The following is a 16,492-nucleotide window of genomic DNA, read 5'->3' on the forward strand; positions in this document are numbered from 1 at the left end:
CATTTCAAATCACGATATGAATCTGTGATTTTCAACCATCTGACCTAATACTGTCTGATTCATATAGCCTGATTTTTTTATGTTTGTTCTTTATTATATCAACTGATTGCTTCTGTATGTGGTGCTTTGGCTGAAAGACCAACACGTTTGATCTGGAGCCCATAGACTATTAAACTTGCAAATGAACTGTGTCTTTAGTAAATATAATTGTATCTACTCCATAAGATAATCAGCTATGTGCATTGTTATAGAAATAGGCATAGACTAAAGGTAAACAATTAGAGGGTGAAATTAAATGTATATATTTAATAACATTGTAAAATGAATCAATGCAAACATAAAATACAAAAATACTCAACTTCTGACTACTTTAATACACATATAAATGAATATCACAATACTTTTGGTCCCCTAAAATGGGGGGGCTATGTACAAAACGTGCTGTAATTTCTAAACAGTTCACCAGATATGGATGAAAATACCCTCAAATTAAAGCTGATAGACTGCACTTTAACCTCATAGTCATTGTATATTTTCAAATACAAAGTGCTGGAGTAGAGATCCAAAACAACAACAAAAACGTGTCACTGTTGCAATACTTTTGTAGCTCACTTTATATCAATATCTAAATGTATATTCTCATGAAACTGATTGAGATCAAATGGTTGGCATTGTGATGCTCCATGAATGTTTCAATGGTAAATCATGGCGAATTTGGCCAACCATTTATGATTAACAGGGATACATGTGAAGGGAGAGTGAGGAATAAATTTGTGCATAAAGTAGGTTAAACTGGAGAAACCTGGTCCTCGGCCTTGATCCAGTCACCGTCCCATTTCTTGCCACTGTAAGACAAGAAAGAAAACATGAAAAGGAATGTCATGTTTTTAAGCAGAAATAGAAAATAAATAATTCACTATATAATCGTGAGCAAGGGTTGCACCTATATTCCTTTAAAAGGGTTTTATGATTTTTGGTTGCACCTAATCTCACGTTGGCCTTCTCATCTCAAATATAATATTTCAACTACATAAAGTACCTTGCAAAAGTATTCATACCCCTTGGATTTCTTCACGTTTTATTGTGTTACAACGTTGGATTGAAATTGATTTCATTTCGATTTTTTTTGTCAAGTAACTCAAAATGGTGTAAATGTAGATTTTTTTTATAAAGGGATGCCTAAATTAGTTCACGATTTAAATTTGGCTTAACAAATCACATAATATGTTATATGGACTCAATAGGAGTTTACATTATTTTTGAATAACTACTTATACCTCTGTACCCCATACATAGAACATCTGTAAGGTCCCTCAGTCAGGTTTTGAATTTCAAGCACAGATTCAACTACAAAGACCAGGGAGCTTTTCGAAAGCCTCATAAAGAAGGGCTGTGATTGGTAGATGGATAACAATAACAAATCAGACATTGCATATCTCTTTAAGCATGATCAAGTTGATAATTATGGTGTGGATTATGTATTAAACCACCCAGACACATCAAAGATAGTCATCCTTCTGAACTGAGCTGCAGGACATGAATGCAACTGCTCAGGTGTGTCACCATGAGGCCATTGGTGATTCTACAGTTACAGGCTGTCCTGGTAGAACAACTGAGGATGGATCAACATCATTGTAGTAACGCCACAAAAATGACTTAAATTACAGTGAAAAGAATACAAATATACAGAATAAAAAACAATCTAATCATGCATCTTGTATGCACAATCCTGGTGTGTTAAGCTCTAAAATACTTACCCAAGAAGACTCACGGCTGTAATCACTGTCAAAGGCTTTTCCAAGGGCGATGACTACTTTTGCAAGGCACTGTAACGTTCAATACCAAGGTACAGCCAAAACCATATGTATTTGGAGAGTGAAGCTAAAATGTTACATTTGGATCTATACTCCAGAATTTCGTTTTTTAAATAAAAGGTTTCATGTACTATAACTTATACACTTTAAGTGGATTTGTCCAAATACGTATGGCTTCTTCAAATTGGGGGGGACTATATACATAAAGTGATTTTATTTCTAAATTGTAAAAAGGTGACCTGTACTATTGTCTCATATGAAACATTTGATCTCAAATCCAAAATGCTGGAGTTTAGAGTCAAATTGTACATTTTAGCTTCACTGTCAAAATACATATGGTGTTGAGTGTACAGCATATCCTCAATACATATGGTGTTGAGTGTACAGCATATCCTCAATACATATGGTGTTGAGTGTACAGCATATCCTCAATACATATGGTGTTGAGTGTACAGCATATCCTCAATACATATGGTGTTGAGTGTACAGCATATCCTCAATACATATGGTGTTGAGTGTACAGCATATCCTCAATACATATGGTGTTGAGTGTACAGCATATCCTCAATACATATGGTGTTGAGTGTACAGCATATCCTCAATACATTCTAGGAGATTAGTTGAAGTAAACATACCACCCAGAGCATGGCTTCCACCTCACTTTCTGCTCCTGACCCTTTATTACACAACAAACACAAATGTATGTTTTATTTTAAAGCTGCACTATGCAGAAATCGCTCTGCTAATATCAGCTGTTTGAAGCTGTTGTACAAAACCAAAGTAAAAGACTCAATAACAAAACTTAGGAACGGGAAGCATAGAAATAACGCAAACTGTAGAACAGATCTACAGCTTCTTAGACTTGCTTTCAAGTATAATGATGATCTGTAACTAACATTTCTATGTGAATTTGGTCCAATTTGTAAGTCGCTCTGGATAAGAGCGTCTGCTAAATGACTTAAATGTAAATGTAAATGTCGGGCCACCGAAAAAGTTACATATTGCTACTTTAACTACAAGGTCTATGCACTGCAAGTTAACTACAATCGGTGTTGCACTATGATTAGCCTGTAAATACAGTCACAGGAATTTAAATGTTCTGCAGATTTACCTCCTTTGAAGTTCTATTGGCAAGAATCTTGAGAATAGGGAAAATCGTTTGCTCCTGGTGCACTGGACACTCTGAAACAATAAATGCATGTATTTATTTAATCACCACCCACCAGAACATGAATAAAGTCAAGTTAGCGGGACAGTCATTTGAATTATTCAGTTTACATCTATACTTAGCCTTAGACGACACTCTTATAAATCATTATTTGGCTGTCACCACAGGAGAACCCTTTTGGTTCCATGTACAACCCTTAAGACAAAGGGTTCTACATGGAACCCAATAGAGTTCTACCAGGAACCAAAAAGGGTTCTCCTATGGCGACAGCTGAAGAACCCTTTTGGAACCCCTTTTTCTAAGAGTGTACAGTATGCCTGCCTCCTGAAAAGTAGGGGACCATCAATCACTGGAATTGTTTTATTAATTTATGAAAAACATAATTTAAGTTATTGACATCATTAACATTTATGAATAAACAATATAAGTTAGATACTGATTTACATTTTTGCATGTGGTCATATTTCCTCTTCCTTGGTCGGGGTTGGATGGGGTTGGCTATTTCATACTCAGCGAGTTGGAGGGTTTTTTGAGGGTGACAGGACTTTCTCCCCGTCTTCTTTGGTTTGGGTGTAGCTGGTCTTCTGGGTGGTGGGGATTATTGGGGGTTCAACTTGGTTGAGGATGGGGGTGTAGCTGGAAAGGGTGTGATGTGTGAGTATGTGAGTGAGACAGCAGGTGAGTGAGTGAGCAGGTGTTGCGTGTATGTGCGAGTGTGTGAAACAGAAGAGGTGTGTGTGGGAATGGTGGAGGGGGAGGTAAGGGTAGGCCATGGTGAAGAGGTGGGTTTTTAGGCAGGACTGAAAGATGATGATGGAGCCAGGAGCCATTCTGCATGAAAGGTGGATAGGTGGGCCTCCCGGGTGGCGCAGTGGTCTAAGGCACTGCATCGCTAGCTGTGCCACCAGAGACTCTGGGTTCGAGCCCAGGCTCTGTAGCAGCCGGCCGGGACCGGGAGGTCCATGGGACGACGCACAATTGGCCTAACGTCGTTCTGGTTAGGGAGGGTTTGGCCGGTAGGGATATCCTTGTCTCATCGCGCAGTGCACACTGACCAGGTCGCTAGGTGTGCGGTGTTTCCACCAGCTTGGTTGGGTTGTGTTTCGGAGGACGCATGGCTCTCGACCTTCGTCTCTCCCAAGCCCGTACGGGAGTTGTAGCAATGAGACAAGACAGAAACTACTAACAATTGGATACCACGAAATTGGGGATAAAAAATAAATACAACAAAAAACAAAACAAAAGGTAGATACGAAAGTGACAGAAAGAATAGTCCTATACACATAACATTGACTGATGGAATGCACCAGGGAGGTCCACTCTGGCATGGGGCTTGAATTGACAAGAAGAACTAGAGATTGTGATATAAAAACTATACTAACAATAGCAATTAATAAAGAGAGTTTGGACAACTAAGGTGCTGACGTTGAGTTCACATTAAACATCAAGCCCTGACCCTTCTCAAACCCACTAAAGAAGTGCTGTGTGTGTGTTTGAAGGTGACATGGGTTTCAATGACTCAATCATATGGGTCAGATCTGATAACTGTAACGTAATGTGTCATACTAACAGTTGACTACTATTGTAACCTAGATGTAGGCTACCTGCCATAGGTGCACAGTACCTGAGCCCGTGGGATTTGCTTACGTATTTTAAGCTACAATTTTTAAATCATTACATTACATTACATATCATCTCCTCCACTTTGATTTTTGAAAACACAAGAAATGGGAAGAAAGCTGAATGAAAAGAGAAAAAGTTCCCACTTACTTAAAATGCAGCTAGAGGATAGATCAAGAGATCTGTATCAAGAGGATGGAGAGAAAGAGAGAGAGAGAGAGAGAGAGAGAGTAACGGTGTCAGCCGTAGGTGTAGGTCTGAGTGGTCTGAATAGAAAGGTGGTAGGTGTAGGTCTGAGTGGTCTGAAGAGAAGGGTGGTAGGTGTAGGTCTGAGTGGTCTGAATAGAAAGGTGGTAGGTGTAGGTCTGAGTGGTCTGAAGAGAAGGGTGGTAGGTGTAGGTCTGAGTGGTCTGAATAGAAGGGTGGTAGGTGTAGGTCTGAGTGGTCTGAATAGAAGGGTGGTAGGTGTAGGTCTGAGTGGTCTGAAGAGAAGGGTGGTAGGTGTAGGTCTGAGTGGTCTGAATAGAAGGGTGGTAGGTGTAGGTCTGAGTGGTCTGAATAGAAGGGTGGTAGGTGTAGGTCTGAGTGGTCTGAATAGAAGGGTGGTAGGTGTAGGTCTGAGTGGTCCGATAGAAGGGTGGTAGGTGTAGGTCTGAGTGGTCTGAATAGAAGGGTGGTAGGTGTAGGTCTGAGTGGTCTGAATAGAAGGGTGGTAGGTGTGAAGGGTCTTATTTGGAGCTGCAAAGTAAAGAGAATAGAACAAGTTTAGAATTGTATTTCACCGCTGTATATGTAGGATACTTATTTTAATAAAACATTTTAACTGAGCCTTAAGATGTACTTCATTTGTAAGTGGATTACATCACAAACACTACAGGTGGTGTACACAAAGGTAAAGAATGTGAATGATGGATAATAAGATGACCATTGGATAGATACACATTCACTGTGGATGGGAGCATTGCTGTCTGGTGGTCCCAACTCATCCATTGTTCGGAATTGTTTTCTCCACAAGATCTAAAACAGTCTTTGGAAAGGCTTTGCAAAGACAAGTTGAACTATCTCTATTAGGCAGGGGTGTCAAACTCATTCCGCAGAGGGCCGAGTGTCTGCAAGTTATTATTATTATTATTTTCATTTCAATGAACATCTGGACAACCTAACCAGGTGAGGGCATTTCCTTCAGTCATTTGTGACCTTCATGTATCAATCAAGGGTGGAGAAAAAACCTGCAGACACTCGGACCTCCCATGGTAGGAGTTTGACACATGTGGATTAAAGTAATTAACCACTCAAACTAGTTTAATCAGGGGTGAAGATGTTGCCCAGAACAAAACCCTGCGCCCACCATGAAACTCCATAGACTGTAGCCTAGCTCGCTGCTAGCTAGCTAGCTGAAACTGTTGAGTAGGCCTATAGCTACGATTTTCAATTGAAAACCTTGACAGATTAGTGAAAATGTATAGTGGTTTGACAAATGTCGTAAAAAATATATAAATCAATCTCCATAACATTACATACTAGCGATTACAACCACATTGTTTTATTGCATACTTCACTTACCGGGAAAGAGAATGATCGCATGGGAGGATCGGGTACGGTCCAAGTTGCCTTCTTTGTTGAAGTCATAATGCGCATTTGTGTTGTAGGTCAACATACACAGATTCTGCACAGAATACGAATATACATTCAAACTGCATGGAAAAGCGTTTCTTAGATTAATTTAATACTCTAATATAAACCGAACAACGCAGAAAGTAACCTCCCCTTCAGCCAATTGTGTTGACGAGCTGGAACGCGCTCCGCATTACATTGTGTTGAAGTTGCCTATCTACAGTACTGATCTTGGGTCAGTTTTCCGTTATTTTCTCGTACGACTTGGGGAGAGAAAGCAACATCACCCGCAAGGGTTTTGATCGGCCAACATATGTTTTCTGACTGCAATGAGCGCAACAACACCCACAAACATTAAGTGAAATCAAGCATAGAATACAGTATTTGCCATTGACAATGTATTTAAATGTTCCCCGGCAAAGAACCCAAAGAGTGCCATTACTTGGAGTAATAAAATGCCTACCTGTTGCCTATCTGCAGCAAATAAATGTATTGGATGAGTGGAGTGGAAGATTAAATTAAATTTCTTTCAATGGAAAAATCACCCATAAAATACATCTGAAGACAGATGTAGACTATGTATGTAGGCTAAACATTGGAACCGCTCCAATATTATTGTGTAGACATACCAACGCTCGTCGGATGTGGCATGGCTTGCAAACTATTACAGACTACAAAGGGAAGCACAGCCGCGAGCTGCCCAGTGACACGAGCCTACCAGACGAGCTAAATCACTTCTATGCTCGCTTCGAGGCAAATAACACTGAGGCATGCACGAGAGCATCAGCTGTTCCAGGCGACTGTGTGATCACGCTCTCCGTAGCCGACGTGAGTAAGACGTTTAAACAGATCAACATACACAAGGCTGCGGGGCCAGATGGATTACCAGGACATGTGCTCTGGGCATGTGCTGACCAACTGGCAGGTGTCTTCACTGACATTTTCAACATGTTCCTGATTAAGTCTATAATAACAACATGTTTCAAGCAGACCACCATAGTCCCTGTGCCCAAGAACACAAAGGCAACCTGCCTAAATGACTACAGACCCGTAGCACTCACATCTGTAGCCATGAAGTACTTTGAAAGGATGGTAAATGGCTCACATCAACACCATTATCCCAGAAACCCTAGACCCACTCCAATTTGCATAGCGCCCAAATAGATCCACAGATGACGCAATCTCTACTGCACTCCACACTGCCCTTTCCCACCTGGACAAAAGGAACACCTATGTGAGAATGCTATTCATTGACTACAGCTCAGCGTTCAACACCATAGTACCCTCAAAGCTCATCACTAAGCTAAGGAACCTGGGACTAAACACCTCCCTCTGCAACTGGATCCTGTACTTCCTGACGGGTCGCCCCCAGGTGGTGAGGGTAGGTAGCAACACATCTGCCACATTGATCCTCAACACTGGAGCCCCCCAATGGTGGAACAAACTCCCTCACGACGCCAGGACAGCGGAGTCAATCACCACCTTCCGGAGACACCTGAAACCCCACCTCTTTAAGGAATACCTAGGATAGGATAAAGTAATCCTTCTCACCCCCCCCCCCCCCCCCCCCCTTAAAAGACCTAGATGCACTATTGTAAAGTGGCTGTTCCACTGGATGTCATAAGGTGAAAGCACCAATTTGTAAGTCGCTCTGGATAAGAGTGTCTGCTAAATGACTTAAATGTAAATGTGTGTGCTCAGTCCCCTCCTGTACTCCCTGTTCACCCACGACTGCATGGCCAGGCACGAGTCCAACACCATCATTAAGTTTGCAGACGACACAACAGTGGTAGGCCTGATCACCGACAACGACGAGACAGCCTATAGGGAGGATGTCAGAGACCTGGCCGGGTGGTGCCAGAATAACAACCTATCCCTCAATGTAACCAAGACTAAGGAGATGATGGACTACAGGAAAAGGAGCACCGAGCACATCCCCGTTCTCATCGACAGGGCTGTAGTGGAGCAGGTTGAGAGCTTCAAATTCCTTGGTGTCCACATCAACAACAAACTAGAATGGTCCAAACACACCAACACAGTTGTGAAGAGGGCACGACAAAGCTTATTCCCCTTCAGGAAACTAAAACGATTTGGCATGGGTCCTGAGATCCTCAAAAGTTTCTACAGCTGCAACATCGAGAGCATCCTGACCGGTTGCATCACTGCCTGGTAGGGCAATTGCTCGGCTTCTGACCGCAAGGCACTTCAGAGGCTAGTGCGTACGGCCCAGTACATCACTGGGGCAAAGCTGCCTGCCATCCAAGACCTCTACACCAGGCGGTGTCAGAGGAAGGCCCTAAAAATGGTCAAATACACCAGCCACCCCAGTCATAGACTGTTCTCTCTACTACCGCATGGCAAGCGGCACCGGAGTGCCAAGTCTAGGACAAAAAGGCTTCTCAACAGTTTTTATCCCCAAGCCATAATACTCCTGAACAGGTAATCAAATGGTTACCCGGACTATTTGCATTGTGTGCCCCCAAACCCCTCTTTTACTCTGCTGCTACTCTCTGTTTATCTTATATGCATAGTCACTTTAACCATACATCCATGTACATACTACCTCAATTGACCCGACCAACCAGTGCTCCCGCACATTGGCTAACTGGGCTATCTGCATTGTGTCCCACCTCCCACCAACCCCTCCTTTTACGCTACTGCTACTCTCTGTTCATCATATATGCATAGTCACTTTAACCATACCTACATGTACATACTACCTCAATAAGCCTGACTAACTGGTGTCTGTATATAGCCTTGCTACTCTTACTTTTATTTCTTTACTTACCTACACACACACACACACACACATAACTTTTTTTTCGCACTATTGGTTAGAGCCTGTAAGTAAGCGTTTCACACACGTTTCACAGGTTGTATTACACCTGTTGTACTCGGCGCACGTGACAAATAAACTGATTTGATTTGATTAGTCTTAAAGCAACCAAACATTTGCAAATGTTGTATTTTTTTTGTTGCATTTATTTCATTATTACTTTATTGACTTTAGTGTCTTAATTCTATAGTTATATTGTTTGTTGTATAGCCTGTATCTCAGACGACCAGAACCTTAATAACAATCCCCATACTTATGTCACAAACAATAATTACACGAGTTGACTGCACGGACACATAGCAGGATACTGACACTCACTACGCAGTGGTCGTGAATGGGTATGCGGGCTGGACACGCCGCGAACCAGACCCTACTGTTGTCTATTACACATACCAATGCCTCGTTCAGGTGCTATCAGAGTTCTCGGGAAATTCCTAGTTCCGACTGGGAATTTTCACTTGAATGACCCTCCAACTAGGACTTACAAGTGGGAAATGAGAAAATTATGTTGCCTATCTTATTGGTTTAAGAATTGTTCCGACTTCAAAAGCACTTGAACACAATCATGTCAGAGTTCCAACTTTCCATTTTCCCATTTCCCACGAGAATGTGAAGCCAGCATAATACTGCATTCAAGTGATATTCGGTACTAGGAAACTGACATTTCTGACTTGCTAACTTGTCGAACGCGTTACAGTAGCCTAAGTATATAACATGATTGACATGACTGTAATAATCATAATGGAAAGGCCTTGGAAGTTCCATAAGTGTAAGCCAACATAATTCATTATTTTACATTAACCTGTTTAACATGTAATAAATGCATTATGAAGAAATTGTGTAATTTAGGCTACACTAAATATGAAATGGGTTATGAAGAAAATCGTGAACTGTTGCCTACACGACAAAAAGGCCTTTCTGATTACAAGTGCACCAGTATCCAGTATTAAGCTAAATCAAGCACAAACAACAGCATTGGTATTAATAAAACAATTTCTTCACACGAATTAAGTCGCACATAAATGTGTCCCTGTACTGACGCTTAGCTTGTTTAATAGCCTTGCGGAGGGAATAGCTGCATTGTTTATATTCGGACATGTTACCAGACACCTTGCCCTGATTAAAAGCAGTGGTTCGCGCTTTCAGTTTCACGCGAATGCTGCCATCAATCCACGGTTTCTGGTTTGGGAATGTTTTTATCGTTGCTATGGGAACGACATCTTCGACGCACGTTCTAATGAACTCGCACACCGAATCAGCGTATTCGTCACAAACAAGACCGTACGCTACGTGTAGGTATGTACGGCAGGACCAAATCAGAAAGATAGGTAGGAGCAAGCCCATGTATTGCTTTGTGGGTTAGCAGTAAAACCTTGCTACATGTGTGATGTGTGATCAATTGTTGTATCTTGTATTCTTCAAACCAATACAGATTTCGATACAATTTTAAAATCTATTCTACAAGTGACTGTTTGCCAGTTTAGAAAAGGTAATATAGGTGTGATAGTTGTGAGGGAAATTTCTGTTAAACCTTACTGACGCTTGTGTACTAGAAAATGTTTCCTTAAGCCTAGTTTCTTAGGCATTAAGGTTGAGATTGTTAAAGAAACTAGATCATATGAGATGGAATTGTGCGTGCATTAGTATAGGCCTGTTGTAACTGTTTTGTGTGTGTAGCATGAGATGTATGTCCCATTATGTTCTTGGGACACAGACAAGAGCTGACAGGTGAGACCAATGGTTTCCTGTTAGTCTGAAGGGAAATAACTGGTTCTTCTTAATCAGGGTTATCATGTAATCAGGGTCTAAATGTAATCTGTTACAGTTACTAGTTACCTGACAGAAATTGTGGATTACCCAAACTGAGTAACGTAATCTGATTACACTCTGTTACTTTTAGATTACTTTCCCCTTAAGAGGCATTAGAAGAAGACAACATGTTACCAATTGAGCGACATCTATTGCAGGGTAAATCAATGTTAAAGTTTACATAGCTGGCCATATATGGATGTTAAATGTTACTTTATGGGTTGGTTATTTAGGCTTCTTCTAACCCATCGCTGTCATATTCTGACCTTAGTTCCTTTGTTTTGTCTTTGTTTTTGTATGGTCAGGGCGTGAATTGGGGTGGGTAGTCTGTTTGTTTTTCTATGTTGGGTTTTGTGTTCGGCCTAGTATGGTTCTCAATCAGAGGCAGGTGTCGTTAGTTGTCTCTGATTGAGAATCATACTTAGGTAGCCTTTTTTCACCTGGGTTTTGTGGGTGTTTATTTTCTGTGTTTGTGTTACGTGTGGATGTCACCAGACAGGACTGTTTCGTTTTGTTCGTTCATTTTGTTATTTTTGTATTGATTCAGTGTTCAGTGCTTTCTTTAATTAAAATTATGAACACTTACCACGCTGCGCTTTGGTCCTCTCTTTCTCCCGAAGACGATCATTACAATCGCTTTCTACTACATATAATAATAATATTCAATTATATATTTACGTTAAAAAACAAAGTCTATCAGAATTCCAGCCATTTCAATAAATGTTATACCCCCTGATCTTCAAGAATAGGACTTTGAAATATGGATGTATAGGTTAGCCAAATTGTTTTACCTGAGCATTACACAAAAACGAAGGACTTATTAGCCAGCCCTATTCTGTTGATTATGATTTTGTTGTCACGGAGGACTAGTAGGGCTCATTGATTCGAGTTGAAAAATACATGCTGAGCTCATGGAATGGCATGCTTTAAGCACTACTGAAAAGTGCTATTTACATGTGAAAAATGAATACCATATGCCGTATTTTATATAGGCCTTTTAGTTGGTGACACTTTATCTTGATAAAAGGCAGCTGTTTAAAGGGCAAATCCACAGATGAAACAATAACAAAACGGACTCCCCGCCTCTGTTTTGGTAAAAAGCTGAGGGATGGGCCTGGAGAAATGTAACCACTCTCAGATTAATAGACAGAGCTATGCATGCAAGGACGGACCATCCATGATACCACAATTATTGTTTTAACCATGTTATGAAGCTATACAGTGTTAGTTTACAATTACAATGTTTAAGAACATTGGGGGAAACTAGCTTAAATTTTGGGTTCTCATGGAGTGTGACAGTCGAACTATAAGCTCATAAGGCATTTATACGTTGTATTCTTCAAGAATCAATATATATATATATGTCACCCATTTATGTGTCACACATGTCACCCATTGAGAATGTTTGGGATGCTTCCAGTTCCCGCCAATATCCAGCAGCTTCGCACAGCCATTGAAGAGGAGTGGGACAACATTCCATAATCAACAGCCTGATCAACTCTGTGCGTAAGAGATGTCGAGCTGCATGAGGCAAATGGCAGGCACACCAGATACTGACTGGTGGTCTGATCCACACCCTTACCTTAGAAAAGGTATCTGTGACCAACAGATGCATACAGTTGAAGTTGGAAGTTTACATACACCTTAGCCAAAAACATTTAAACTAATTTTTTCACAATTCCTGACATTTAATCCTTGTAAAAATTCCCTGTCTTAGGTCAATTAGGATCACCACTTTATTTTAAGAATGTGAAATGTCAGAATAATAGTAGAGTGAATGATTTATTTCAGCTTTTATTTCTTTCATCACATTCCCAGTGGGTCAGAAGTTTACATACACTCAATTAGGATTTGGTAGCGTTGCCTTCAAATTGTTTAACTTGGGTCAAACATTTCGGGTAGCCTTCCACAAGCTTCCCACAATAATTTGGGTGAATTTTGGCCCATTCCTCCTGACAGAGCTGGTGTAACTGAATCAGGTTTGTAGGCCTCCTTGCTCGCACATGCTTTTTCAGTTCTGCCCACAAATTTTCTATAGGATTAAGGTAAGGGCTTTGTGATGGCCACTCTAATACCTTGACTTTGTTGTCCATAAGCCATTTTGCCACAACTTTGGAAGGTTGCTTGGGGTCATTGTCCATTTGGAAGACACATTTGCGACCAAGCTTTAACTTCCTGACTGATGTCGAGATGTTGCTTCAATATATCCACATAGCTAGCATTAAAGCTAGCTAGCATTAAACTTATCTTATAAAAAAACTATCAATCTTCACATAATCACTAGTTAACTACACATGGTTGATGATATTACTAGGTTAACTAGCTTGTCCTGCGTTGCATATAATCAATGCGGTGCCTGTTAATTTTTTATCGAATCACAGCCTACTTCGCCAAACGGGGGATGATTTAACAAAAGCGCATTCACGAAAAAAGTACAATCGCTGTACGAACGTACCTAACCATAAACATCAATGCCTTTCTTAAAATCAATACACAGAAGTAAATATTTTTAAACGTGCATATTTAGTTCAAATAAATTCATGTTAGCAGGCAATATTAACTAGAGAAATTGTGTCACTTCTTTTGCATTCATTGCACGCAGATTCAGGGTATATGCAACAGTTTGGGCCGCCTGGCTCGTTGCAAACTAATTTGCCAGAATTTTACATAATTATGACATAACATTGAAGTTTGTGCAATGTAACAGCAATATTTAGACGGTTCCATATTTCACTGAAAGAATAAAGGTTATGTTTTCGAAATTATAGTTTCCGGATTTGACCATATGAACGACCAACGGCTCAAATTTCTGTGTTTATTATATTATAATTAAGTCTACGATTTGATAGAGCAGTCTGACTGAGCGGTGGTAGGCGGCAGCAGGCTCGTAAGCATTCATTCAAACTTTACTGCGTTTGCCAGCAGCTTTTAGCAATGCTTGCTTCACAGCGCTGTTTATTACTTCAAGCCTATCAACCCCTGAGATTAGGCTGGCAATACTAAAGTGCCTATTAGAACATCCAATAGTCAAATGTATATGAAATACAAATGGTATAGAGAGAAATAGTCATAATTCCTATAATAACTACAACTTCTTATCTGGGAATATTGAAGAACTGGGAATATTGAACTAACAGCTTTCATATGTTCTGAGCAAGGAACTTGAACGTTGGCTTTTTTACATGGCACATATTGCACTTTTACTTTCTTCTCTGTAACGGTTTTCATATAGTGAAGGAGAGTCGGACCAAACTGCAGCGTGTCGATTGCGATCCATGTTTATTTAAACAAACGTAAACACGACTAAACACGAACACTACAAACAATAAACGAAACGAAAACCGAAAACAGCCTATACTTGTGTCAACTAACATCAAACAATGACATCAAGACACTCAGGACAATCACCCACAATACAACCAAAGAATATGGCTGCCTAAATATGGTTCCCAATCAGAGACAACGATAAACACCTGCCTCTGATTGAGAACCACTCCAGACAGCCATAGACTCTGCTAGATAACCCCACTAGCTACAAACCCAATACATACACACCAAAACCCCCAGACAAAACACACCACAATACAAAAACCCCATGCCACACCCTGGCCTGACCCAATACATAAAGATAAACACAAAAATACTTAGACCAGGGCGTGACATTCTCCAACACTGTGTTTTGCATTATTTAAACCAAATTGAGCATGTTTTATTATTTATTCGAAACTAAATAGATTTCATTTATGTATTATATTAAGTTAAAGTAAGTGTTCATTGTTCATTCAGTATAGTTGTAATTGTCTTTATTACAAATATATTCACATATCTATATATATATATATATATATTTTAAATCAGCCTATTAATTGGTACAAGATTTTTTTGGTCCTCCAATAATCGGTATCGGTGTTGAAAAATCATAATCAGTCGACCTCTATCTCTGAGCCTCTCTCCGTTCCTGGAATCCACCAAATGCTGCACTGTGTTTTCCCCCACATTTACAGCACTTAAACCTATACATTGCTTCCAGATTCACCATAATCATGTGCCCCTCCACACTTGGCACATATTTTATTTCCTTTACACTGAGAAGCTATGTCCCATTCTTTGGTATTTAAAACACCACAGTGCATATGGGACAAATTCTCAAACATTGAAAGTAAGGAATCCTATCTGTACTTTTCCCAACAAGACTTTCTCAAACCTCAGCATCACTGATAAGCTTCCACTTCTTTGACCCTCTTTCCTACTGATGAACCTTTTGGCCTCAATCACTCTGCCTCCCTTCACATGTTCTTTAATATCATCCGTTGACATAGATATGGGGACCCCAGTGATCACCAATGTTGTTTCATGATTGTCAGTTGGCAAATTGCCACCAACTGACAGATACATACACTGCCACGTACTGGAGTGTGAGGCAGGTCACCACTTCTCTATACAACTAAATTCTCTTAACTGACCCTGAATTTCTAATAAAATAAAATAATAATCTTTACCCCTGCCCAAAATACCACCCACTCCCCATTCCCATCCGACCTCTGACCCTATCAAACAACCTCTCCCTTTCCACAAAATAATAATATGTGTTCAACTGTTACCTCAACCATACAGCCATTACACATTCCAGTACCATGTTTCAAATAGGAATTCAATCCCAGGATGCCCTAATCTCATCCTACACAACAACCTCCTCCCCTCTGTTCCAATTATATGACACCCTCTCCCGTACAGATTTACTTGTACAAATCCTTTTTTACCCTTACTACTTTCATCCCATTGTGTCAAGGTGTGTGCTACTGGTGGAGAAGTCAGGTGCAGGAGAGCAGAGAGTTGTGAACAGGCACACACTTTATTAGGCAGAGGCAATAAAACAGACATACGCCACTCCGTCAAAAAAAAGTGAAAGGCGTGAAACAGTCACAAAAATGTGCAAATGTTACAATAAACATCCTTCGTGAAAATCCATGGAAATAACGGTGAAAACCCCAGCCTGGCGCGTACACACGAAACAACAACAAAAAACTATTCCACACAAAGACATGGGGGGAACAGAGGAATAAATACATGCAGTGTGATTAGGGAATGTAAACCAGGTGTGCGGGGAACAAGACAAAACAAATGGAACAATGAACAAATGAGCGGCGATGGCTAGAAAGCCGGTGACGTCGACCGCCAAACGCCTCCCGAACAAGGAGAGGAGCCAACTTCGGCGGAAGTCGTGACACATGGTCTCTGCCAGCAATCTAACCCATTTCTCCAAATCCTTTTTTTTCTCGACCTGACTGCACCTGTATATCCACAATATTCCTTTTCACAGCTCTTTTTGTTATTATATCTGCTATATCATTTCCATAAACACTTGTATGAGCCGGAATCCAACATAACTGAATTTCAATCCCATTTCTTTGTAACCCTAACAACAGCATCATTCTTTCTACACATAAATCATCACGTTCTGACGTTCCAGATCTTAAACTACACTAAACTGATACAGAATCCCATCATATTAATACTCTTCTTGGTTGCACCTCCTCTATCCATTGCAATCCAACAATTATTGCAACCATTTCTTAACATCAAACTCAGGAATAAATACACCTGCTCCTGTCTTACCATTCATTGGATCCT

The 16,492-nt window shown here is 40.4% G+C and overlaps 1 long non-coding RNA gene across 1 annotated transcript; it reads right to left on the reverse strand.

Annotated features, from left to right (window-relative positions):
- Positions 1-297: 297 nt before the first annotated feature.
- Positions 298-6,045, reverse strand: LOC115132742 (uncharacterized). The gene is made up of 4 exons (XR_003864109.2): positions 4,753-6,045; positions 2,926-2,996; positions 2,450-2,490; positions 298-845 (listed from the first exon to the last, which is right to left on the reverse strand). It is a non-coding gene; the product is annotated as an uncharacterized LOC115132742 (long non-coding RNA).
- Between the last annotated feature and the right edge of the window lie 10,447 nt (positions 6,046-16,492).

Source organism: Oncorhynchus nerka, linkage group LG7 (genome assembly GCF_034236695.1).
Source record: "Oncorhynchus nerka isolate Pitt River linkage group LG7, Oner_Uvic_2.0, whole genome shotgun sequence".
Classification (NCBI taxonomy): domain Eukaryota; kingdom Metazoa; phylum Chordata; class Actinopteri; order Salmoniformes; family Salmonidae; genus Oncorhynchus; species Oncorhynchus nerka.